Source organism: Mus musculus, chromosome 1 (assembly GCF_000001635.26).
Source record: "Mus musculus strain C57BL/6J chromosome 1, GRCm38.p6 C57BL/6J".
Lineage (NCBI taxonomy): Eukaryota > Metazoa > Chordata > Mammalia > Rodentia > Muridae > Mus > Mus musculus.
The window spans coordinates 57,018,045-57,045,012 of NC_000067.6; the positions used below are offsets into that span (position 1 = coordinate 57,018,045).

General features: G+C 40.1%; 1 long non-coding RNA gene across 2 annotated transcripts in view; it reads left to right on the forward strand.

The window, feature by feature from the left end:
• The window catches only part of Gm38484, a 40,016-nt gene extending 15,541 nt beyond the window's left edge, over positions 1–24,475 (forward strand). Inside the window, exons 3-5 of one of the 2 annotated variants that reach the window (XR_865432.2) lie at positions 4,880–5,059; positions 22,289–22,407; positions 22,545–24,475. This is a non-coding gene — a long non-coding RNA (predicted gene, 38484). The remainder of the gene's footprint in view (positions 1–4,879; positions 5,060–22,288; positions 22,408–22,544) is intronic. The other variant, XR_373424.3, reaches the window with a different exon arrangement.
• Positions 24,476–26,968: the final 2,493 nt, after the last annotated feature.

Below are 26,968 nucleotides of genomic sequence, written 5' to 3' on the forward strand. Positions count from 1 at the left end.
TATTTTCTGGTCTGTGATCTAAAGATGGGAGGATCACTTCTCTTTTTAAATGATTTATTTATTTTTGTTTCACGTGCATTGGTGTTTTGTCTGCATGTTTGTCTATGTGAACGTGTTGGATCCCTTGGAACTTGAATTATAGACAGTTGTAAGCTGCCATATGTGTGCTGGGAATAGAACCTGGGTCCTCTGGAAGAGCAGCCAGTGCTCTTAAGCACTGAGCCAATCTCCACAGACTATCATGAGGGTCACTTCTAAACATGTAGCAAGTTCATTATTTTTTCACTTTATATTTGAGACTTGTCTAAGCAAAGGTACATAAAACTTTGAAGGGCTTGATAAACACAATGGGAGTTAAGCACGGGGATTAGTGAAGAAGGTAGTTTTGAATGGGTAACAAGGTGAGCTTTGAAACATCTGGACTATCTTCATCAATCAACAAGGTACTACTATCAGTTCCCATTCATAAATCAGTAATGTAATTCCTATCTAGGCCATTTGTTCAAGATTGAAATAGCTAGCTCTTAAAATAATAGCATGACATTTTTTTCCTGAGTCAAGGAAGTTATTATACCCCCATAATTGCAAACAAAATTAAAGCTTTACCCCATTGTGTTCTAAGAATATTTTAATTCATGTTACTATAATTATTTGTCTAAATATTTTGTCTCTTACTTAACCTGAAGCATTGGCTTACCGAGATTTTCATTTTCACTTCCTGGCAGAATGTATGAATCACAGCAAGTGCTCAAAGCACAAGTAACAGAAGAGCTAATTAGTAACAGATTAGGGTTCTAAAATCTATTTTACTAGTTAATAGAAAAGAGAAAAAAGTGGTTGCTTATTACTAATGTTCAGTAAAGGGTTAACGTTCCCCTAAGAGGTTGGCCTTTACCCTTGTCTCCTCAGAGGCAACCTTTAAACTCCTGAAATGTCTTTCCTGACAAGATTTTTTTGTTTGTTTGTTTGTTTACCTGGGACCCTGTGCCATGCCAAGTCTATGTTAGTGAAATGATTGATGGTGGGAGAAGCCATTCTTCAGCCAAGCATTATTAGCTTGATCTTTAGAGGGGTTGAAGGCTGAGGTCAGTATTACATCCAGTCAACCATGTGGATGTGGCTGAGTCTTAATAAAACCACTGGACAAAGGTCCCTGGCTGATGCTGTTACCACACATAGTCCTTAGAAGACTGAATGAAGTACACAAACCCTCTGTGTGAGGAAAACAGAAGGTTCCCAGTAAACTTGCCAAGATCCTGTTCAATGTGCATTTCTTCTTAGAATCTATAGTTTTTTGCTCTGATAAACTGTAATTCTGAAGCTTAGAGCTTTTATGAGTCCTATCGAACTACTAAACTCTCAGGTAGAGATGCCCCAACCAACAACAAATGTCAATATTAGGGCAGTGTTGAGGATGTCAGCTGGGACTTCAACACATTCTCTATATGCAAGGGATCGAAATAAGAATGTCTTTATTAAGCTTTCAGAATAAAAATGTGAGCTTGCTAACATTTAATAATCATTTTAATGATAAACAAGTAGAGAACAAATACTCCATCTAAACATCTAGAGAAGAAAATAATTAAGGGGACCTTAAGGTCATCAAGTCTAGAGCTCACCACTCATTCACCATGACAATACTATAATCTCTCCACCATGCTGTGGATCAAAGTAGCTATTGCTAACTTCCAGTCAAGGTCTTCATACCGTCATACTTGAGCCTCTGGGGAGATTTAATTTTTCGTCTCTTTGACACCTCTACTTCTTTGATCTTCAGAACTTCTGTGGAAGTGAGATATCAGTTGCTAAAGAATTGTCTTTAATATGTACTTTTGCAAAAAAGTTTAGCTATTTAGCAAGCTGGTCCCATTCTTCTAAATAAACATTCCCAAATATGAAATGTATAATTGGTCTATACATTAGGATTCTGAGAACTACACAGTGTGTCAGGGTAGGAGAGCTTAATAAAAAGAGATGGTTATTTTCTTTATCCTTTAGAACTTTAAGATAACAGGGCATGAGGAAGAAATACTTCAACAAGGTCTTTAGTGCAGCAGTGTAGAGACAGTGTTGATCACCTGTCACAGGTAAGACATGGATCCAACCCATGAACCACAGGGTAAGCAACATGGTCCAGAATCCAGGTAGACTGCAGGCACAGCACCAGCTACCCCAGCACTCAGTTTCGAGGAGTGATTGCTTCACAGATACTCTGTGATCCTCCCAGCTCTTATTTTCCCTTGAGTGTTAAACTCAGTGACTTTCATAAGACTTGAGTTTCAAAGTGAAGCCAGGAGGACATACCAACTACTGTTCACACTAGAGCAAAACTTGGAGATCCTGACTTTCACCTGCCTTTGAGGACAGAATTCCTCATTTAGATTTGATTCTCCTCTGTCTCCCTATAAGTCAAATATAGGTTACTGTATAAACCCAAGGGGTCAATTTTCAACATCAGTCTAAGTGGAAATTTTATATTTGGTCTTTGCAGTTCCCAGAATGATTTTTTTCTCTAACGATTGGAGGTGGGGTGGGGAAGAAATCTTTGATTTGACTTATTATAATTGGGGAAAGAAAAACAGCAACCACCATAGACGCAGGCTCAGTGAATACCCAAGACGATCGGCAAGTTGAGGAGTTCAGAAGTTAGCATTATTTATTTATTTATTTATATGACAAATATCATTATGAATTAAATTCTAAAGTGCTGAAAGGACTTATTAAATCTTATCTTTCTGTCCCTTAGTTTTGTTTTGTTTAGTGGTGGTGGCTATTCATTATGCATTTTTCTAGTAACCCAACTACAGAAACACCATTCTGGTAGACCTTTGCAAATGTCCTGGAACAGTTTCAATACAAGACTCTACCATGTCTCTGAAACAAACATCTGATTTCATACTGGTTTTGGTATTTTAACTCATGTACATATCTCAAAAATATTATAACTTAATCAAGAACCATTTGAGAGTATAATGACCATTTGGAGAAGTTTTAACAACAGAAAAAAGAGAAACAGAGTTTAGCCATTGCTCTTTAGTTTTAAATTGATAACAGAAAACTTCCCTATGTAGTTTGAATTCTAAATTTACCTCCCCAAAAGATTTGTCAGTAGCTAGAATTTTTAAAGAAAAAAATTAAAAGGTAGACTTATGATGGACCTCCCTTAACAAGAGAGATGGAACAGAAGAAGCAGGAGAAGTAGGGAAAGGGAGACTGACACAGAGGGGCTTCAGGTAGACCACAACACCCAGCTTTCAAGGCTTGTAGATCAGTAAAGAGAATTGTCTGCAAACCATTTGAACAGGTCCAAGCACTGCAGTTGCCTCAGTGTGCCTATATTTGAACATTAGGAAGATTGTTTAAGTGTCTGGGGTGGTTCACCCAATCTGTAATTTCACTTTTGCCCTTAGCTGCCTTCCTTCTTCTCATTTCATTTCCCCCCATCTCTTTCGGAGTTTTTAAAAAGTTAATCAAGAAGGCTGTTAATTAGAAGATGCATCCAGGTTGAACAGTGAACCTGAAGAGTCTAGACAACAAAACAGGCGTATTCCAAAGATAGAAAGAGTGAGCAGGCTTGGAAGCCACAGAGAGTGTAATAGGTCAGGGAAGTGAGGAGAATCAGCTGAAGGGCTGCTCCAGCAGCAGACTCCATAGTGTGGGAGGAGAAGCAGAAACCTCATTCCAAACACTGGAGTTCTTGGTGAGAGAGACAAGGAGTCAGACCCACAGGTCTCGCCTGCGGCTCTTGGGCCTTCTATGTAGTTGCAGGTTTCTAAAGATAGGAGTTGATAGGCCAGCAGTGGGAAGCAATTCCCTGGCTCAAACAGCTCTGGCCAGGCACCATTTTGAGAGAAAACTGTCATTTAAAACTAAGCAAACGGGGCTGGCGAGATGGCTCAGTGGATAAGAGTACTGACTGGTCTTCCAAAGGTCCTGAGTTCAAATCCCAGCAACCACATGGTGGCTCACACCCATCCGTAATGAGATCTGATATTCTCTTCTGGTGTGTCTGAGACATTATCTGTCAGATCCCTGAGATCTACATGGTGAAAGGGAAGAAGATTCCTGTCAATTATCCCCTGACGTACCACCCCATCCCATCCACTCACAAATTTAAAAAAAAGTAATACCCCCACCCCCAGAAATGTAGACTCAATCTGCCCCTGAGGCTGTGGAATGCAGAGCAAGGGGAGGTCAAGCTAAGTTCAGACAATGGGCTCAGATTGGGCAGTGCCAACAACATGAATAGCCTTCATTTGGTGACTATACGCTGACCAAATCACCTGAAGATAAAGCAAGAGCCTTTGGTGTGATCAGTACAGAGACTGAAGTGGGGGTGCACACTTGGTACTGATTTGCATCCGCACACCCTTGGGGGACACCCAATGGTTAGCTATTTAGCCACCAGAGGTGCTACAAACTATGGGAGAATCTACCTGACTTATAGACATCAAAACTAATTGTAGTCTACAAAGGTTCCTGATAGGCAAGAAAGAGAGATGAAGATCACTGTGTAGTACATCTGACTTGACCAGTCTAGGCCTCAGGACTCTATGTGGTAGGGAAATAAGAGTCTCCTAGTTTAGCTGGCACCCCTATCTTCTTACTACACCCCATTTCACTTGATGAAGCTGCTTCAACATCGCATGTTTGTGTGTGTGCAAATGTGTATGGGTATATTCACATCACATATTTATGTGTGTGCAAGTATATATGGGTATATTCACTTTGCATGTTTGTGTGTGTGCAAGCGTGTATGGGTATATTTACACTGCAGGTTTGTGTATGTGCAAGTGTGTATGGGTATATTACATTGCATGTTTGTGTGTCTGCAAGTGTGTATGGGTATATTCATGTCCCATGTATTTTTTATATCCAGGGACCAGAGGACACCACACCATGGCTCAGGTTACACTCAGCTCCTGGAACACATGAAGTGTTAGGTAGGCTAGTTGATGCCCATCTCTGCCTCCCTCCCTGGGATTTATACATGCATCAGCACACCCAGCGTTTTAGAATATGGATTCTGGAGCTAAATTCTGCTAAACCTGCATATAAGGTAAGCAGTGTATCACGCTAACTCCTCGACTCTCTAAAATTTGTCACCCTATGTGTTTCTCCTTTTATCTCTGCACTGTCATCTTAGTAGTATTTAAATTTTCTTTTTATTGTATATTGAAAAGATGTTTCTGGTGTTAATTTTTATTTACCTTTCTCTGTTAAGGGTCTTTTTTTTTCTGGTTGGCCTAGACTCACTAAATAAAACAAAATGTCTTCAAACTCTCAGCCATCCTCCTGCCTCAGCCTCCCAAGATTAGAGTCATGAGTCATTGACCCTGGCTTCAACTACCTACCTTGGTTGCTATATTGTTTTAATTTCAGGAAAACAAAATTTTTAAAATTTCTTGCTTTCTAGGTAAAACACACATTCTTCTCCATTCCTTCTCTCTTAATTAGCCCCTTCCTTCTTTTCATCTTCTTCTGCCCCCTTACATTATCTCATTTATTCTTTCTGCACGTACTCTAAGTAATTTTAACTTCATGTCACACTCCACACTGTTTTTCAGATTTATTTTATTTCTAAATTGTGTGTGTGCACGTATGTTTGAGTGTGGTTATGTGCCTACGTCCTCAGAGTTAGCAGACTGCTTGGAGCTGGAGTTACAGGAGGTTGTAAGGTGCGGGTGTGAGGAACTAGATCTAGATCTTCTGCAAGAGAGCAGCACATGTGTTCTTAACCATCATGCCATCTCTCCAGGCCATTTCTATTACTTCTTCTGTATGGCAATTGGTGATCTATTTCTTGGCATACTTGATTTTGAGTATAATTCTGTATCTTGTTTGATGTGGTTGTTGTTGCTGCTGTTACAGCAGTTTGGCTTTACTTAGAGCAGTGTTAGGAATTGAGCTCTCAAGAGTCAGCTGTTCACTAATAACATCCCCAAATAAATTCAGAAGAGATATCCAAACTAACAGATGTGCAAATCATAACATAAAAACAACAAACATGTAAAGGCAAGACATGATGCCTCCAAGATATCATAGTCACTCCACTTCCAAATCCAAAGATGACAGAACTGTTGAAATGCCAATGAATTAAAAATTCTACTTCAGAAAATAATGGGTGACTTTAAAGAGCAAAAAAAAATTAAGCAAATGAATGAACTAAAAATATCAATTCAGACCAGGCATGGTGGCACACACTTTTAATCCCAGCACTCAGGAGACAGTGGCAGGTGGATCTCTGTGAGTTCAAGGCCACCCTGGTCTACAGAGTGAGTTCCAGGACAGCCAGAGCTACAACAACAAACAATACAACCCTCACCTCTACAAACAAACAAAAAAGCACTTTAGGACTCTGGGGGCAAAGTCCTCCGCACAGATGAGAAAGTCCTAACATGAACAAAAATGTGAAGAAAATGAAAATCTTGAGAAGACACAAATACACAAACAGAAATGTTGGGGCTACTAAACTCGTTCAAATAAAAACAACAGAAAGCATGGCAGCAAACAGACTCAAACAGAATAAAAAAGAATGTGAGGTATGGAAGACAAGGTCAAAAGTATTATTGACAGACAGCAGCAGAAGAAAACAAAGAAAAAACAAGTGAACAAACAAATAAACAAAGGCACAAACTCTGTATCTAAGAACTCAGGGACATGATCAAGAAATGAAACCCAAGAGTCCAGGAGTCAGAAGAGGGAGCTGACGTTAAAAACTAAAGATGTGTGAGTTCCATGCTATAGAATCACAGCAAAACTTTCCTCAATCTAGGGAAAGAGATGTACACCTGAATATAAGAGGCATATATAACTCCAAAATATGACCAAGGACACATTATATTCAAATGTCTAAGCTAAGAGAGATACTAAAAGATGCAAAATGACAACTCTCTTACAAAGGCAAACATATTAAAATAGCATCCATTCTCTCACTAGAAATTTCTAAAATCTAGGAAGACACGCAATGATATGTTAAACTAGAAACAACTTCCAATCAAGATTACTATATCCAACGTAGATTTTATTTAAAAAAGTAATGGAGATATAGACATTTTAAGACAAGCTTAGACTTAAGCAATCCATGACTACCAAGCTAGAGCTGGAGATGACATGAATGAGATTCTAATCACAAAAAAGGAGGAAGCAAGGGGACTGTTACCATGTGAGCACAGTGAAGACTACACGTCATGAGAAGATAGACCGACGAAGGAGAACTAGGGGGAGAAACAATTGTGTGTAGTTCAGTAAACCAGCAAACCGCTAATACAAATAGATAAGAAAGAAAAGCATAAACAACATTCCAGCCAACTGAAAAACAACTAACAAAGTTATGAAAACCAGCAAACTTCGGTTAAGTTTTAAAAACACTAAATGTAAATAGTCTTAATTATCCTATTTTAAAATGACGACTAGCTGATTAGATTAAAGAACAAAATCCAACTATGTGTTGACTATGGAAAAACACATCACAGAGGCAGAGATGGGGAGTGAGGTCAATCAGACGCAATCCCCCAAAGAAATGTTGGCTGCATTTATACATTTGATGGCACAGGATCCATGCCAAATCAGATAGAAGACATGAAGAATCGCATTACATATTAGTAAAGAAAATAAGCCATTAAAATAGCACAACAGTTGTAAATATGTATGCAGCAAACATTGGTGAACTTAACCCCTTAAACCAAAAGCCACTACTGGACATAAAGATTGATAGAGTCAGGTAGAGAAATATCAGTAATATCATGTGATTCCATCTCTCCCTATCAACAATAGGTAGATAGATTGTTTGGAAAAAATAACAACAAACAAACAAACAAACTTCCAGGTTAAAGTGCAACATAAATCAAATAGACTTAATAGCTATCTTCAGATTATTTCAACCAATAGCTATAAAATATATATTCTTCTTAGTAGCCTATGGGCCATTCTTCATAATAAATCACACTTTCTTGTACATTATTAGACCATAGTAGAATAAAATGAGAAATTAATGGTAAGAGAATCCACAGAAACTATATAAATACAAGGAGATTGAACAACACACTTTTCCTGGGTTTGTGGCACATGCCTTAAATCCCAGAAGCACTCACGAGGCAGAGGCAGATGGTTTCTGTGAGTCTGAGGACAGCTTGGACTGTGTAGTACTTTCCAGGATGGTCAGAGTTATGAAGAAAGATGAAAAGAAACAGAACAAAAGAAATCAGCAACAACAACAACAACGAGACAAAGAGAAAACCGTAAATAACAACAAAACCAAAACCAAGCCAAACAACTAGAAATCTTAGATTCAATAAATACTTTAATCAGAGTAGCAGCTTTCAAATCAGAATGTAAAAGTTTTCTCTGGGAGTGGTGAGGTAGCTCAGGAGGTGAAAATGCCTGCTCCCTGCCTGATAATTTTGAGTTTGGTCCCAAGTACTTACATGGTGCAAGGAGAGAACTGTTTCCCATAAGTTGCCCTCTGACCTTCACGAATTCATCACAGCACGTCTGCGCCTGCCTCCCCAACTAAACAACTAAATAGACATAAAAACCAAAGCAAAGCAAAACAAAACATTTTCTATATACCAATAACAAACATGCTGACAATGAAATCTGGGAGAGGGTGGAGAAGATCCCACTGGAAATAGTTTCAATAAAAATAAAATACCTAAGGATGAAATTAAGGAGAGGAAAGATCTATACAATGAAAACTGTAGGATACTAAAGAAATTGAAAGAAACAACAGGAAACATTAAGATCTGCCATACTAAGGAGTATGCAGAATCAATGTATTGGAATGTTGTGTTACCCAGCACAACTTAGAGATTCAACACAATCCCTAGCAATATTCCCATCCCATCACCTCACTGCTGCCTTAGAGGAAGCTGAGGACCAAGAAGAGGAACTGAATTTGACTTGGGAAGGCCTCCAGAGTCTTGGGGAGTTCAACAACTTCCAGTGGTTTTAGCAAAAGCTCCTGACCCAGGGTGGGAATCTTCCCAAACAAACAGTGGTGACCCCCATCTCAAGACAAAGCAATAGAAAACAAAACAGCAAACAGCAAATAAGCTGAGGGTGCAATGGGGATGTGAGCAGGGAGTGTGAGCATGAGCAACAATGCACTAAGGAGACAGTTTGCCATACTAAGGAATTCAATGCATAAGTTATTTTGTTTCCAAATGCAATTACTCTATCACTAACATGCTTCAAAATAATGTTAAAAGGTTTTTACTTTTTGAAAAATTAAACTACATAATGATGGCCTTTATTAATTGCTGCTTTAAAGATTGTCTGCTGTGGGTGGAAGGTCAAACATCTGAGAATATATAATCAGCATAAACTGGACTGGATGGAGGAAAACTTAAAAGAGAGGACATGAGGTTGGGTTGGAAGGGAAGGGAGTATATCTGGAGGGAGCTGGGGGGGGGTGAATATATAATCAAAACAAATTGGGCAACATTCTCAACTAATAAAGTATTTTTGAAGTGTGCTTCTAGATTTTTTCCTTAAGTATATGTAGTCTCCAGTGGAAACCCTTAATTTTGTCTTTGTCAAATTTAGACACAACATTTAGAATAAAAGTCTTTATGGTTGTTTACTATGTTTATGACTGCCGACCTATCTTTGGGTTCATTAAATGCACACATATAACAACATTTTGCTTCTTTATTTAATGAAAGGAAAGGATGAAAGCAATCAGTATATTTTTGCAGGGCGGCTTGCAGGAAAAGTCCAAAGCACTGGTTTGGACGCTAGGACTTAAATAAATCAACAAAATTGTTTGTTATTTTAAAAATTCTGATGAAATCAATATCATTATTTGTGAAAGCTTTTAGAATTCACATATACATACCTACCCATAAATATTTACATTTATATGTGAACTGGAGTCTTACTATATTACCCAGTATACCCCAGAAGTCTTGGGCACAGGGGTCTCTTGGGTAACTAGACTACAACTATGTGGTACCAACCTGGCAGAATAATTAAAAAAAAACTTACAAAATCCAAGAAAAGTTCATCATTTCTGTGTTGATTTTATGTCTAAATAAAATGTATTACTAAACATGCATATCAATTATTATACATTCTTGATGTTAAGATGGCATACTTATGTAGATGCAGCAATAGTGTGAAGATTTTTGTCTCCTAGTTTAAATATAAAATGTCACTTGATGACTTTGATAATACACATTTTTTTGATTTATCAAAAGCTAGGAGATTTATCCAAAAATAAGCTCTTCCTAGAATAATTATTGGCTAAGTACTTGCAAGTTAATTTTGTGTGACACCTCAATATAGAATTCTACTATCATCCAACCTACTTTGCTTTAATATGTGAAAAGTTAGCAAGAGATGTTCACATTTCTCACTGAAGCATATGAGCAGCTTCCGTTGCCTGCCATCCAGTCATCTTCCATATGACAATCAACCAGGCAATCAGCTACTTTAGGGAGACCACCAGATAAAGATCTACTGGCCCTTCAGCAGTGGCCATGTGTGTAGTGTCAGCAATTAGCAGAGCAATAGAATTCCAAATGATGCCTGTTTGGCCTGGAGAAGCCAACACTAGCCTTTCTCCACCACACATTTTTAAACTACTCTTGATGGGTTCTAGATTCTGTGGGATGGTTAATTAACACTAACCATCACACCAATGGGGCTTTTGCTGGAAGCAGAAATGACCTGTCATCTGTAGTGTCCACCACAGATGCTACTTACTGTGTGTGACAAATAAGGCTAGTGTGACAGGGGAAGAAATTCTCATTTTAACTAACTTAAATCAAGAAGTGACACGTGACTCCAGGCTATAAGAGTGGACAGTGCAGATTCTGAGCACACACCGTTTCTCATTCTGCTTAGGGATTTTTTTCCCCAGGTCATTGACCTTCTTTACAAAGCCACATAACGGTCTTTGAGAGGATGGAGAACGACAGTCACTCATGTTGAAGGGAGGTAAAACTTAGTTCTTGTCATCTGAGGAACTAGTTTCAGTATTATGAGAGTGATTTCTGCCTCGTTTGCAGGCTGGCAGAGCTTTGCATCACGAAACAGAGATTAACAGCCCTGTTCTTCTAGCTCTACATCGGTCAAAGATGTCCACTTCGTTCAGGAGGAACTGAGTGGACACAGTACAGATTGTGAGCACAGCTCCTCATTCATGGGTATCCACGAAGAGTCTGCCATGTGGCAAAATGTTGTGTCTATTTTCCTTTATAATATGTTTGCATAATTTTAGATGCTCTAAAGCCAGATGTGTTGCTAAATACTGTGTCCTCAGAATCCAGAAGATATAAACAGGGGGATCAGGGGCTAGTAGCTAGCATGGTCTTATGTACATTTCAAGTGAGAGTGGATGAGAGGCTGCCGAGGTTGGCACCACAGTAGTCCTAAACCCTACCACCACTAGGATATCGGGGGCAATACTGACAGTAATGCTTGATGGTCTGGTAAGAATGTCTATTGCTGATTTGGGTTATTTTGGAATATTGATTCCCAGTGTTTGTGGCCCATGAAAACCACCTAAGGAGAATTTAAGAGCTCAAATGCAAGACCATGTCATTCAGAATTTCTAAGGAAGGGACTCTGGCATTAGTATATTCTCAAGGTCCCTAGAAAATTCCAAAGAGCACCTGAAGACAGAACAGTCACTTTTAGGAAATAGTTTAATGTAAGCAATGAGTTATATTAAAAAGAGAATGAAGTGTTTATCATAGCATTCAAAGGGAAAACATGATAATAACAAGCCTGGAGTCAGCCTGGGGGGCTTCCAGTCCCACGGCCTTTTTGTACAGGAAACATTTTCATTTGTGTTTGCCACAAGAGAGAAATTAGTAATTGATGTGAACTTCTAAACTCTTACATTTTCAATATACCTAAAAATTTATCTATGTATCTAACTATCTATCTATCCATCTATCTAGCTAGTCTGTGTGTGATACACATGTGACTATGAACAAGTTTTGACATGAATGTGGAGGTAAGAGAAGAACTTTTGGGAGTCGATTTTCTCCTTCTACTTTGTGGGTCCTGGGGATGTAACCTAGGTTTTCTGTTTGGTGGCAACTACCTTTACCCTCTGAGCAATTTTTCTAGGCCCAATTTACTTTCACTGTTTCAACCCAGTCAGACAAATCACTAGTAAAGTCTTAATATCATTAAGAATTAGTTCTGGGAGTTGAAAAGTTGGTTCAGCTGTTAAGAACCCTCATTGCTCTCACAGAGTTCAGTTCTCTGTGTATGCATGGTACCTCATAACCATCTCTAACTCCAGTTACAGGGATCTCATGCCTTCCTCTGGACTCTGAGGGCACATGTACTTACATGAACACAAACTTTCCCCCACATATACATAATTTAAATTTAATGAAATAAATCTTCAAATGAAACATTTTATTCTGTTTAGGCAGAGTGATACATGCAGAAAATCCCAGTACTTGGGAGAGATTAAGGAAAGAGGGCCAGCACTTTGAAGCCAGTCTATGCTATATGTCAATTCCTGTTTCAAACAAACAAAGAATCAATATTTTGAGCACGTATACAATTCATTGACAATTCCTCTTTAAAGAAAGCATTCGTTTGACACATTTTGGAGATTATTACCACTAATCAAAAATAAAATCTTGTCTTTGAATATCTTAAGTTTGAAAGATTGTATGAGAATTTAGAGTATTGTACTCTAGGCTTCAACTTGGAAAGTGATGTATTTGTTGTGTGTGGAAGACTGCAGAAAAAGTCAGATGGCTCATTTTCCATACATTCTGATGGTCATCACGTTGGTCAAGCCAAGTCTACTGCACTCTTGGAATCAGAGGCCTTAAATCTTAACTCTCCTGGTTCAAGGAACTCAAAATTGACAAGATTCAGGGCAACTGTATATTTTTTCTTCTCTATTTAGTATGTTTTGAGGCCTCTCACTCTCTCAAGGCAGACTGACATTCCTGTGTGTGGTGTATAACTCATGATCTCTGGTCCTCTGTATTAGTCCTTGACAGGAGACCCTGAAAACACATTGAAGCTTTAAGAAGGACAGAATCACTCATCAGGATGGGAGATTTACAAGCAGCTTTATGTGACAATGAACCCCAGGAATATATACATTAAGGATTTGAAGAATCTTTATTTACTATGAGAAAGATCTTCTCCAGTAAGCAGTTTTTATTTCTGAACATACAGCTGGACCTTTCTAGAAAACCTCACTATCACCATCCCCTGAACCATTTGCATCATATTCTTGGTTCATTCTGAATTTTGCTCTCCAAGGCTCCATGCAAAGACCAATAACTGGAACTCTAAGAAAGCAAAACCCATATCCACAGAGTATGAATAAACCTATTTCCTGGGACGTAAGCCTAAGTTCTGAAGAGTTTCTCAAGTGAAGAGCTTTCTGGCCTTTAAGTAAGCAGCTAATCGTAGGAACGTATATTCCTGCTGAGGGAAACCTACAGTAAGAACGAGGAGTCTTTCATTTTCTCAGTTTTCTTTTGCAGGAGTGTCAACTTGGCCGTACCTCTGGAAGTTCCTAGAGAGGGGTATATCATAGTCTAGTGAAATGACAGCAGCAGACCTGTGAGGCTGCAGGAGACGGGCTCGTGAGGCCAATCTGAATTTCTGCAGCTGGATGCTGGCACTGAGTTCATGGTGGCAGATTCATTTCACCCTATCTTGGTGAAGAGTCTTACTTTCCCCTATGCCTCCATCCTTTCTTTCTCTCCTTCCCTCCTTTTACTGTAGCAACACCTGAATATTTAAGTTAACATTGTATCGTATTAGCATTTGAATATGTAAGTTAATGTCCTACTGTGTGTAAGGGCAAATAAAAAAAATCTCTCTTTGGGAGGTATGAATTATTTACAATAAGATGACCTTTCTCCTAGGATCTCTGCTTCTTAGTTTTTGTCAGCTTGGTGTAAACTAGAGTCATCTGGAAAGACATAACCTCAATTGAGAAAATGCCTCCATCAGATTGGCCTCCGGGGAATTTTTTGATCAACGATTAAAATGGAAGTGCCCAGTAGGTGGTACCACCCCTGGGCAAGTGGTCCTGAATTATATAAGAAATCAAAATGAGCAAGCCATGGTGAGAAAGCAGTGTTCCTATGCGGTCTCTGGTTCAGTGTCTGCCATGACTTCCTTCAGTAATGATTGTGACCTGGGAGTGTAAGTCAAGCAAACCCTGTCTCCTCAGGTTGGTTTTGGCCACAGCTGTTTTATCACAGCAACAGAACAAAGATCCAAGGCTCTTACATAGAATGTGTAGAATGCAGGCTGGGTTTCTCTTAGCTACAATAGCAGCTTCTCTGCCAATTTCTTTGCTCTGCAATCTCTATGCCCAGTTTTTCTGCCACTCTATTCTCAGAATTCCAAAAGCAAGAGTTAATAATGTCACCTTAAGAATATTCCTTGTCTTCCTATAGACCCATAGGATGAAGTCAAAATTCCTTAAGAAACTAGTGAAGTACCTTTCATATCTCCCCAACTTCCCTTTTTGTCCAAGTTCCCCAGAAAGTCTACTTCTCCATACACTACCTAAGAAGGAGAAGCCTGGTGATTTGTCAAGCATGCCTCTCCAGAACCAGTCAGTACAGAGGTGGTCAGGCATTACACAGCGTAGGGGGAGGGGGCAGGATGAGCTGGCAAGCATAGCTTTTTTTCATGAGGGAGGGGCCTGGGAGCCGCTACTTAGCTCTAGTCATTTGTTGCCATGTGGGAATGTGGTCCCAATCTTGCCAGATCTTCAGATTTTTTTCCCCCAAGAGAAGCCAGAAATCTGGAATTTTATGAGAAATCTTCCAATTTTTAAATCTTGGCAACTAATTCAAAATATTTTTAAAACACTACATGGGCCAAAAAAAGGAAAAAGTCTGCCAACTGAATGAAGTGGGACATTAGACTGTGACCCCTTTCATAAGAGGCAAAGACTGTGTGCTATCTGCTAAGCTTTGTGCTCAACCCACACCAGACTTCCTGTGCTTCACCAAGCACACCATGCACTGAGAACACCTCACCAGTAGTGTCTTGCTGTATCCTATTTTCTACTTGGAAACTCCTACCCATCCTTCAGGACACAGTAGAAATGCCCTCTTCCCTAGTGAAGTCTGCCTTTTCTTGGGATGCAGTCAGGGGTCTTTCCAGACTAGACTGTTACCTGTACCATCCATATGGCAGCCCTATGGATGTGAGAGGGCTCTTCTATGGATTGATACTGGCACCTAACACAGGGTCTGGCACATAGTAGGCTCTCACTAGATGTTTGTTGAATAGATGTATTCCCATCAGTAGGAATATATGAAATTCCCCAAGGAAATAAACACTTTTCAATTCCTCCCATCTTTGCCATGTTGATTTTAATGTGGTAGGCAAACCCATCTGTGGATGTGGGTGTCCTTTTGCAGTTCTGCACTGCGTGCAGACTGTACTCTTTTGCAGCCCCATGGAGCTCACTCATTACCACAGTCATTGGCTTAGGGTTAAGCATGTCTTGGCAGATGGCTAAGGAAGCACCCGTCTTCAGTGGGTAAATTATTCAGATCAGCTTTTAGGAAGTGAAGGTGTAGAAGAGTTGTCTCCTCAATCACCTTGGAATCAGATTTATAGAAATAAAATTGCTGAACAGTGGCCCAGGTATTTTCTGTGAAAAAAAAATATGCCCACTGATTTTGTCTATTTCATTTCTAAAACTGTTCTGGGCCCACGTTTGATGTATATTATAAGAATAATTCAAGTTTAAATGATTTCATATGAAAAATGAAAGCCACTTGAATCCGTACCTACCTCTGTTAAAGTAAAAACATAAGGCCTTCTAATTCTTAATTTCCTGTATACAGCCCATACTTTCTAACAAACATGCTTGTCCACATAATTTGACCACACATGAACCCACACGAAAAAAGCCCACAGATTCCACACACACACACACACACATGCGTATAAACACAGAAATATGCTAGGCACTTTGCATAATCATCTCATCTGCTCAATAGTAGTTCAAGAAGAATTCCCCTCTGGAAGAGGATGTGCTCACATGTTAACTAAGAAACTGCATTCTCTTGCATCCATAAATATATACACTCCTCTTTTATTTCTTTGAGAATTTCTACATTTTTCTAAGATTCAGACAAAACTTGTGTGAAAATGTGAAAGGATTTTGGTCAAAGAGCCACCTGTTCTCCTACCTTGTCAACAGAAGTTGACTCTTTTGTTCAAAATCTGACTAGAATTAGCGGAATCATGTAAGGCCTAAGAAAGATAGCACATACCCCTGACTACTATCATTCCTATGAAATTATACAAATTTTATTTCTTTTATAAGACAATTTCAAGGACACAATCCAAAGGGTAGCTGTATTTCATAAAATGAAAATCTTAAATAATTAAAAATATTAAGAAGTAAAGCAGCTTCCAATTTAGTTTTCTTTCCAATCGATCAGAACAAACACACACACACACACACACACACACACACACACACACACACACACACTCACGTGCGCGCACATGTGTTTTCATCTTGGTTGGCAGTAGATTTTGCAATACTAGGTTTCCTTTGAATGATTACAGAACACTGGTTGTTTCTCCCCTTACAATGACTTCCCCTAAAATACACCACTAATAGGGTTTCTTAATTAGGGCCTTGAGAACCCCAGAAAAAGGTCAGGGCAACATAGCGTGCTATGCTTGGCAGAGAAATCCAGCCACAACACAGATGGATCTCCTGCTCCTACCCCACCCAACACACAGGACTCCAGAGGCACACAACGTGCTCAGTCATCAAAGTGCAGACAGGAACAGAATGGCGGCTCAGCCGTGGAAAGAACAGACAACGCAGGCATCCATCCGGCGGCGACATTCAAGGCCACTTACTGACTGGTCATTTAGTGATCAGTGAGCATTAAATACAAATGGGTTTGGGGGTACCCTCTCCTCAGATCTGTCCCCAGGGCATTTGAAAGAAACACAGAAACAGGAAACCTTCCTTTCTCTGCCCTTTCTCTTGAAACCACTCATCAAAGTTAAAGATTTTCCTTTCTTCTTACTAGTTTTTAAAAAGTCGCTATCTCTCTGTCTTTCTCTTCCTTCCTTTCCCCTTTCCCTCAACCCCTCTCTCCCTCCCTTACCTTATTTCATTTCCTCTTTTCCCCCTTCCATCCACTCCCCCTCCCCTCCTCCTTTTCCTCCTCCACCTTCTTCTTCTTCTTCTTCTTCTTCTTCTTCTTCTTCTTCTTCTTCTTCTTCTTCTTCTTCTTCTTCCTCTTCCTCCTCCTCCTCCCCTCCTCCTCTTCCTCCTCCACCTTCTTCTTCTTCTTCTTCTTCTTCTTCTTCTTCTTCTTCTTCTTCTTCTTCTTCTTCCTCTCTCTCTGTCTCTCTGTCTCTCTCTCTCTCTCTCTCTCTCTCTCTCTCTCTCTCCTCTCTCTTTCTCTGATATAAGTTCTTGCTATGTAGCCCAGGCTGACCTAGCAGAATCTTGCACCCAGCCTTCTGAATACTGGAATTACAGGCATCTACCAGTAGGCCTGGTTTCCAAGAAGGGTTTTCTGATTATCTCTTGAAGCAGTTCAGAAGATCCTCACTGGAGAGGCTTTAAATTTACTATGAAGACTTGTGTCACAGAAAACATGAAATAAATTTGTCTGCTTTTTCTCTTCATCTGTCTTTAGTTACCGAGGCTTTAGCCACAGACCTAGTGGGTAATGCAAAGCTGTTTCTCCTCTGTTGTAGTGCTGGCCCCCTCTCTTGTCTATTTATGCTCTCAGTGTATACAAATGGGATGATAATTTAGATTTTCAGAGCATGGAAGTCCTAATCTGAAGGCAGGGAGTGGGGCCTACTGCTTGGGCTAATGGATTCTAGGCTGTACTGTGACCTGTTCTTCCCTCACCTTCTCTTGGCCCTTAGAGCTGTGCACCATGCTTCATCTTGGTAGCTTCCTTGTCCTGTGGTGGTTCTTCATTGTTCCTACCTATTCACCATAAAACATTTCCAGGAATTACTTATGTCAGCACAGCATTAGATACAACAGAGGAGCTGTCTCCAGCACAACCGGGAGATGGGGAAAAAAATATCATGAAGCAAATAGATAACAGTTCTTTCTCATGGTTCCAAATGCTGGGTCACCCAATATTAAGATCCAGACAATCTGGTAAGGGCCCATTTCACAACTCCTAGAGAATACCTTCCCCATTTGCATATAAAGAGGAAGAGGAAAACAAAATTCTCAGACCCCTATAAAATGGCACTACTCATCTGAGTCTTGGGAGCTCCACATTCAAGATCTTAATGACTTCTGAAAGGCCCCGATTTTATCACCATCAATATGGTGATTAGGTGTCAAAACATGAATTTTGGGGAAGATACAAGCCATCAAGCAACAGCAGGTATGGGACAAAAGAAATCAAATCAAAAGACAGTGAGGACAAATAAAATGAGCTGTACCAGAGAGAGAGAGAGAGAGAGAGAGAGAGAGAGAGAGAGAGAGAGAGAGAGAGCGAGAGCCCTTTAAGAGAACTCTTCGGCTCTCATTCAGGGGAGCACAGTTTCAGCTCTCAGTGACTGTAACAGGAAAACACCAGACAACAAAGGTACTCAGAATTTCCACATGGGAAACTGTAGCAGGTCATATTTAGACAGGAAAAAAAATCCCCACATCTTTCCTTTTAAGGGAAGTAAAACTCCTTCGGTGTACTGCTGTGGGAGTCAAGAGTTGCTACTAGGTTGTAAAGTTTAAAAGCTCTGATTAGGACTCCCAAACCAGGAATATAAAAGTGCAATTTCCCCTTCCCCTCTGAAGACATATTTATTGGCATCTATAGTGAAAGGGGAAAAAAAGGGCTTGAGAGATTCCCAAATGTATCCAAATAAGCAGTTGAGAATACACAATGTGCATATGCCACATCAAAAGAGGTATTGTAATTTAAGGACTGTGGGGTAAAAATAAAACCCAAATCTGCCACAGTTGCAGAGAAATGTGTTTAATCCTTGTCTGAGTTATTTGGTATGAAACATTACCCAACCCCCACAAATCTTGACACAAATCTTGGTGGAAAGCTAGCCAGACCATTGGGCTCCTGCAGGCCCTGGTGGTAAGGTAAACTCGTCTTCATTCTCCTGGGACCATCATGTAACTTGAAAGAAAGGCTAAGCAGACAGATGGTTGTCTGTCTGCCCTTGAATTTCCAACATGGGGATGGTCCTGCTTGTGCTCAAGTTGCTTCAGGAAGCTTGCAAAGATGAGTCAGATAGGGCAGCTCAGCTGTACCTGGGAGAGAGGCTCCTAAGACTGTAGCACAGTGCCTTCCCATGGGGCTCCAGCTGTGGTTAGGATCATGAGGACTCCACATGGCACTTGCTGAAAGGAAGAGCTTTCCCCAAATTCTATTTGTCATGCTTCAGTGCCAAACAAAAAAAATGATTTTTAAAGTTCCCATTGCACATGCCTATGATGATCATAAGGCACAGAAGAAATTGTTGACATAGCAGTAGAGCTAAACTTGGCCTTCTCAACATTGTTATATGTTTACTAAACATCTCCTCAGGTCTGTCCTTGGATCAACTCAAATAGAAATGTGTAGAGTGTGCCTGAAACACTAGAAGAAATCCCACAGGCTAGACAGTTGCTAACACAGGAGCAGACTCACAAGTGCCATAATGGAACCTATTTGCAAAGCAGCTAGGGCTAAATGTCAGAGTACAAAGTATCTCATTTCCCATGTTCGCAAAAGGGTTTTATGAAGGCACCTTGTTGGTACCATGTGTCTTCTCTCAGTTAGTTCTTTCAGCAGAGACTCTCCTCCCACCTTTGGAGAAGGCAGAGTCTCTGGTTGAGAACATCATCGAAAACTAAAAGGGAAAAAGAAAAAGGGGGGAAAAAATCCCTAAACTAAAAATCCACCAGTGGTCATTTTAAACTCCTAAACACTTACTTAGCTTTGAACTCATGGGTTTGATTTAGTGTTGATGAGATCACCACACTGAAAGGCCCTAAGAAACTCTTTTGAAAAGGAAGAACAAGCCGTGTCTTGTACCTCCAGCTCACTCCAGGACAGGCCCTTAACTTGGTGATGTGGGATCTAAGACCTACAACACAATTACTGTCACTCCAGACTCTTTGGCCAGGGACCTTTAGGTGACTTTTAGAGAGCTCAAGGGGATAGTGTGAGTATCATTGTCTGGCAAATGCATTCGAAGGAAGTTGACAAGATTATTTTGGTGGTCGGGATCAGCAACTTGTGCTCAGAAGGAGTATACAAGGGAGTTAGGCATACAGGGTTGAGACAGGGTCTGCAGTGAAGTAGGGGGATTAGGGGACAATGACAGCTTCCCAAGACTGGGAGATCGGTGCTTGAGAGGGTACATACAAGACGTGTCATTCCGGTGAACTTTATAACAAGTGGGCTACTGATAGTGGGTTGCTCAGAAAAGCAAAGGAAAGCTTGGCATTTGTGGCATGAGCAATATGAAAGTTATCAATTAAAATTCCCGATTCCTGCAGCAATTTTTAATGCAGTCCTTACCTGAGGCTGTCATAAGCTACTACAGATTGACTTTGGGAGTAAGGATATTAAGCTGATATGTGGAGACACAGGGCTGAGAAGAGGATGCTGAGTTTTATAACATGTTTTCCCTGAAAGCCCAAGATTGACAAATCAGCGGTCTGTGGAGTCCATCAGGTTATTAGCAAGAAGTAATTAGGAACAAAGACCCTGCGTCGCTATGGTGCCTTCCTCATGTAAGCACATCCATTGCGACCAAATGAAGGAAGCATAGAGCAATGGGGGTTTCCTTCCAGTATGGAGTACTTCTAGCATGACACGGAATTCTTCAGGATTAAGACCTGATATTTGATATTTGTCATTGTGATATGAGGAACCGAAGATCAACAAAACTCTATCTCAATATTCTGATTGCTCAGACTAAATACCAATGACAACTCTGTTAATTGAGACCATGTCGTAATCCCCCTTTTGTGTTCATTTAGAGATGGCTCATGTGAGAATGTTGTTGACACTGTAAATTATAGTCAAAGGGAAGCTGTGGTTTTTTTTCCTTATTTTAGTGTATTTATTTTATTTTATCTTATTTTATTTTATTTATCTATTTGTTCTCTTTATTTTTATTGATTTTAGCCAGAGACAAGAATGACTCTATCTTAAATTCCATCACAAAGGAATATGATAATACTGGAATCCTATAGTTCTTTAAGATTTTACCTAACAGAATTTTGTCTAGGAATTGACATACTATGTATTTCCTCTGAGGTAAATCTTGGCTTGTATTTATTCTTCTGATTATTTTAATATTAAGTGCAAGCATAGTCTTAAATTCCAACATACATATGCTTTTAGAGTTCAGTGTCACTTATGATCAATAATGTTGAAAAAATTAGGAATAGACAATTCAGATAAAATTTGTTGCAATAATATGTTTTAATTTTTAAATTAATAAAATATGCCTAAAAAATAAAAATAAAATATGCCTAAAATTTAAATGAAATAACGTCCTCACCCCTGAGGAATATTAAACACAGAAATACGAGTCTGTCATTTTAATTTATTTAATTGTTTTTTATTTAAAAATGACTGACTATACTGAGATCTGTTTAATACAAAGAAAAAAATTCTCAGTTTGACTATCATAACTATACTACATTGAAGTAAACAGTATCTTTAAATGATTAAAATTATGCCTTACTTCTTTAATGAATGATACATTATATATATATATATATATATATATATATATATATATATATGTGTATGTGTATGTGTATGTGTATGTGTATGTGTGTGTGTGTGTGTGTGTGTGTGTGTGTGTGTGTGTGTGTGTGTAATAATTCTTATGCAATTCGGTGTTAATCTCCGTAATTTAGAAAGTGTGTGTTTCTGGACTATTCAGTTTCATTTGTGCGGGTAGGGAAATGGCTAGGATGTTTAACAGCTACATATGTAGAAACGCGGGTGAAAGCTTTATCTACACCCTCAGTAAGGAAGCCCCAATATGAGTGAAAAAAGAGACTAGCTAGAGATCCGAGAAGACAACTGAAAACTTCCTTCGGTGCATCTGACACTCACACTATGACTTCGGAGACCACTCAGGACACAGAGCAGGGACACCTCCCACAGTCTGGACACAAGGCTCTATTTCTCTTTGACTCTGTGCAGTTGTGTGTTTTCCCTGAAAAATTTGGCCCAACTCTTGGTTTCCTCCCCCTTGGATTCCATACCCTAAGTTTTTTCGGTAATGCTAGAAGCTGGCCTGGATTCCCAACATTTCAACGATCCTAATTAAAGGGGGTGTCTTTCTCCAGCTGGCAGATGGTGCTGCCGCAGCCTGATTCAAACAGAACCGTGTCTGTGAGGCCTTTCCTGTCAGAGATCTACCAGGAGAAGCAAACACACTAGGCACACCTTCCAAAGCAAGAGATCCGTGAGTGACAGGCTTTGAAAGGTGGTGGTGGGCGGGGTAGAGGCAGACAGATGGTGAGGGCGGTGGGAGGGGTCCAGGACTAATGACACACTTGGAAATCTTTTCCTCTAGAAGCTCTGCTGTATCCTTTTTTTCAGGCGCCTTATAAAGGTTCACAGAGGAGTCCAGCAGACCTGGCCATGGATACCTGCGGCTCTACCGTCTGATTTCCTTATGCACACAATGGAAGACACAATTCAACTCCATCAGAGGAAAATGCTGGCCCAAAGACTCATGCATGCAAAGAGATTATTATGTACCTGATTAATGTAAGATGCCCATAATGATACTATATTGCTAAATCTAAGTTAATAGACTAATTTATATCTATCCCAAATATTGGAGACATAAATCATTTTTAGAGAGTGTATACCCAAATATTACTGACCCAGGTGGCCTCATAGCATCTTATCAGACGGCTGTCTACTCAATATAAAAAAAGTACTTATCTGATTGGTTTCCATTTGGAGTGCAATCTTATTTTTTAACTTAATGATACCTTAAGGTGTTATTTAAAAAAAAATAGACTGGATTGTAAATGCAATGCAAAATTTAAGCTATTTTTTTGTTGTTTTCTTGTCTGTTTTTTTTTTTTTTTAAAGTTTAGCTTCTCACTAATTTTATTGTATTGCTATAGGCCTAGTAAACCCTCCTGCAAATGTAACTGTAAAAGTGGAGGCTACAGGCTGGCACTTAGCCCACGGGTGGCACTGTGGTAGCTCTCCACATTTTTGCATGTTTCTTTCTGTAATCCTCTTTAGAATTAAGGTCAGACTTCAGACATCAAACCATCCTAGAGTACTTTATTATGATCTTGGTTGGTGGAAAATGTGTATTTCTCCTTAAAGCACACCTGAAAAGTGTAAGACTTTAGCAGCCCATGAAAATTGTTCTTAGTTGCAATAGCTTAGCTAAGTGTGTGCTTTGCAGTTTGTGCTAGAATCCTAATTTATGATTTTGTAGTCATTTACCAAATGGAAAGTGGTAACACATTTAGGGTTAGGACATGAAACATCTTATAAGTGACTTAAAATGGTAAAGTATCTGGGGAAAGAGGCCCTCTTTTCTTCTTTCCCTCCAACTTTTCTAAAAAAAGAAGAAATACAATCACATTAATTTCTTAAGAAAAAAAAACTATTTATGGCAAGTTTTTTTGGTAAGGGGATGTAACAACTAGAGCCTTCAGCCCCTGCTGGTGAGGTTTTAAGTTGGGGCAGTCATTTTTGAAAATTGTTGAGCAATCTCTAGTAAGCTGAAACACACATATTTCATGACTCAGCAAATCCTCACCAGTAATGATACCTATATTCAATGAAATGCATTAAAATGTCTCCTTTATGCATAACAAACAAGGGCTGTAAACAACTCAAAAAAACCAGCAGTTGACTAGCTAAATAAATTGTAGTATTTATACAACCAAGTCACCTGTGCCAATAATAGAATACAACACCACAGTATACAGCACAGTAGATGGGGCCCATGAACATAGTGTTGACTAGGAGTAGATGCCAAAGAGCATGCACTTTGTGGTCCATCTTACCTAAAATTCAAAGCCAGGAAATGCAACCAGCACGTAGCCATATAGGGAAGACAGTGCTGGGAAGAACAGAGGCAGTTTGGTAGCACGCACTTTGAAGTGATATGGTGTGAACCATCCTATGAAAAGACATCTAGGATAGAGTTATGATATGAGACTGTGTGCACTTGTGTATTGTGGCAGAGCCTTTCCCTAATGAATAAAGATTTCAAGGAACCAATCACTGGGTGAGTAGGTCAAACTTCTAGGTCAGAGAGAGAGGAGGAGGGCGGCAGGAGAATGAGGACTTCCTTTTGGACAGGAGAGAGCATGGAGTCCCCGGGGTAGGTGGCAGATCCTCGGGAAGATTTATAACTTAAATAGCTTACAAATTTAGGATGCATGGATTGCTTTTTAAATATTTCATGCAACCGTGTATATTATGACATGAGACTGTGTGCCCTTGTGTATACCAATGTTCTACTACTGTGTAATTAAACATATATAACAAAAGGTCTCTTGTATAGACTATAACAAGTAGTTTATCATTTGAAGGGACATTACGCTAGTTTCCTAGATGCTCTCTGAGCCTTTGCACACTTCGCTGTTTCTTTCTTGCCCCCATTTCCCTCTTCTATAAGAGAGAGCAGTAGCCAAGGGGCTCCTCAGTTTTGCCTTCACTCTTCATTGCCTACCAGCCACAGAATCAACAACACACCCAACAAACTTCTTGTGTCCTGGACTGGACAAGGGTCAGGTTTTCTGGGGCAGGGGGGCTTCCAAAGCTAAAGCTACTCTTTCTTCAAAAGATTCTTGGGCAGTCTGATAGAAAAAAAAACTTTAAAAATATTTTTAACTTTTTCTTTTTCTTTTTGAGTTTATAATATAATTACAACATTTCTCCCTTTCCTCTTCTCCCTCCAAACTCTCCCATATTCCCCTCCTCACTCTCTTTCAGACTCTTGGCCTTTTATCATTAAATATTATTTCATGCATATCTGTATGTGCAGAAATAACCTGCTCAGTCTATAAAACCTTACTGTATGTCTGATCTTAGAGCAAACTATTTGGTATTGGATAACCAGTTGGTATGCTTCTACAAAAAAGATCTTTTTTTTTTTTTCTTGGTACCTACTATCCCTTTAATGTTGAGCAAGAATGTGTCCTTAATCCTAACAAAAATTACTAACTTAGCCCTAACATTACAATTGAGGTAAGCAATGTAAAGACACAGGACCTTTCTAAGGCATCCATTAGGGCTTTATGCTTTTGAGATGCCAATGGTGCGATTTGGGTGTTTGATTGCCTACTACACCTGACCTAGTAAACTGAGGTTCTGAACTCTTCCTTGCTCACTAGATCCTGATGAGGAAGTCTGCCCTGAATCAAAGGCAAGCAGATTGTATGAGGCTTTCTGTGATGTGCTAGCTATGCCCCCTTCCCTAGGCTGAGAGCTCCCCTAAACCATGAGTCTGGCCCTGCCCAGTAGTGGAGGGGGAGTTATGTTTCTTTAGAGACCCTTCCTCTGGATCCTCCTTTTTTACTTTGGGACCATCTACAGACGTTATTAGGTTTGAGAATTTGCTGAAATCTCTGTTCCTCTCATTTCCAAGAATTTTCCAAAATAGCAAAAGGATGTTGACTTCCCACCAGGACTCAATTGAGTGTAGCAAGTCCAACAGTTTTCGGGAAGATGTTTCCTTCCTCTGTCTGACCACATTCCCCACCCCCACAGAGCAATGCTGTGGCTGCAACCAACACTTATCCTAAATTCCCCATTTGAGGTCCCGAACTTTTTGCATCTTGAGGGGAGAAAAGAGCAGACAAAGATCCCAGAGAAGTGGATTTGTGAGTGGGTCAGGAAAGCAAGAAGGAGACGACCACGGATGGCTACACAATCAGGAAAGAAATGAGAAGTGTACTCAGCAGCCAAGGAAATCTTAGTTTTCATCATTCCTCACCTAGCAGTGACACATGACAACTATTCCTGAGGTTAGAGGTTGGAAATACTTTTAGGTCAGATTTTTCATAGAGACTAACTCCCCTCTGGGCCTGGATCTATGCCAACAGCCCGCCATATCCTCACCCCTCAACACCTGAGAAGCAGATTAGCATCCATGCCCAGTCACTACCAGATCTGATCTGTGAGTACCATGGAGGAGAAAGAAGAAAACAGTCAGATGTTCTGGAATGTACTCCACTGACAAGTATTCGCCACCGGCTCAGAGCGGAGTAGCTGAGGGAGTTGGCTTCTGAAGACAGATCTGTTGGGGTTTGGATATGAACTCCCTCAAGAGGCACGTGTGGAGGGCTCGGTGCTCAGCTGGTGATGCGTCTGTGAGGGCTTGGCTTCCAGGTTGCTAACCATCTGACTAGATTTCTTACTGGTCATCTCCCAAGCTGAAGGGGGTTATTCGAAGACTGCGCTCAGCCAGAAGTACAGGAAGTGCTTTACTGTGCCTTCAGAAGCTCTATCCCGTCCCTGTCCTTCCTCGTCATTCTCTCTTTCTCTGTCTCCTGCCTCCCCATGAGAGAAGCAGCTTTGACCTACCTAGCTACCCTGCAGGAATCTCTGCCCCACGGGCCTAGAAACAATGAGCTTAATCCGCGAACCCAAATAAACCTTCCTCCTCATCCCTTGTTCTCTCAAGCATCTGATCAGATTTCATTACTGAAGTCTGATGGATAAAACTTCTAACCCTTGTCTCAACTCTCTTAGTGCAGGTTTAGGGGAGATGCAGAACACTACACCTAAGGGTGGACCTGGATGAGCTGTGATCCCCGGCCTCCTGGCTCCTTGAGTAAGGCCTTCTTGTTCAGAGGTGCTGTCCTGCCAGGGTTTTCCAGATGCTTGCACGGCCCACTGCCTATCATTTAGCCAAGCAAGGGTGACCCGCTGTTTTGGTTTGCCTGCTCCAGTCAAACCATGCGTATGCGCCCCTGCCCCTTCCAGGAGCTTTTACCCTGTCTGTTGTTTTTCTTCATAGGGACTGACTTCCAGCTTGC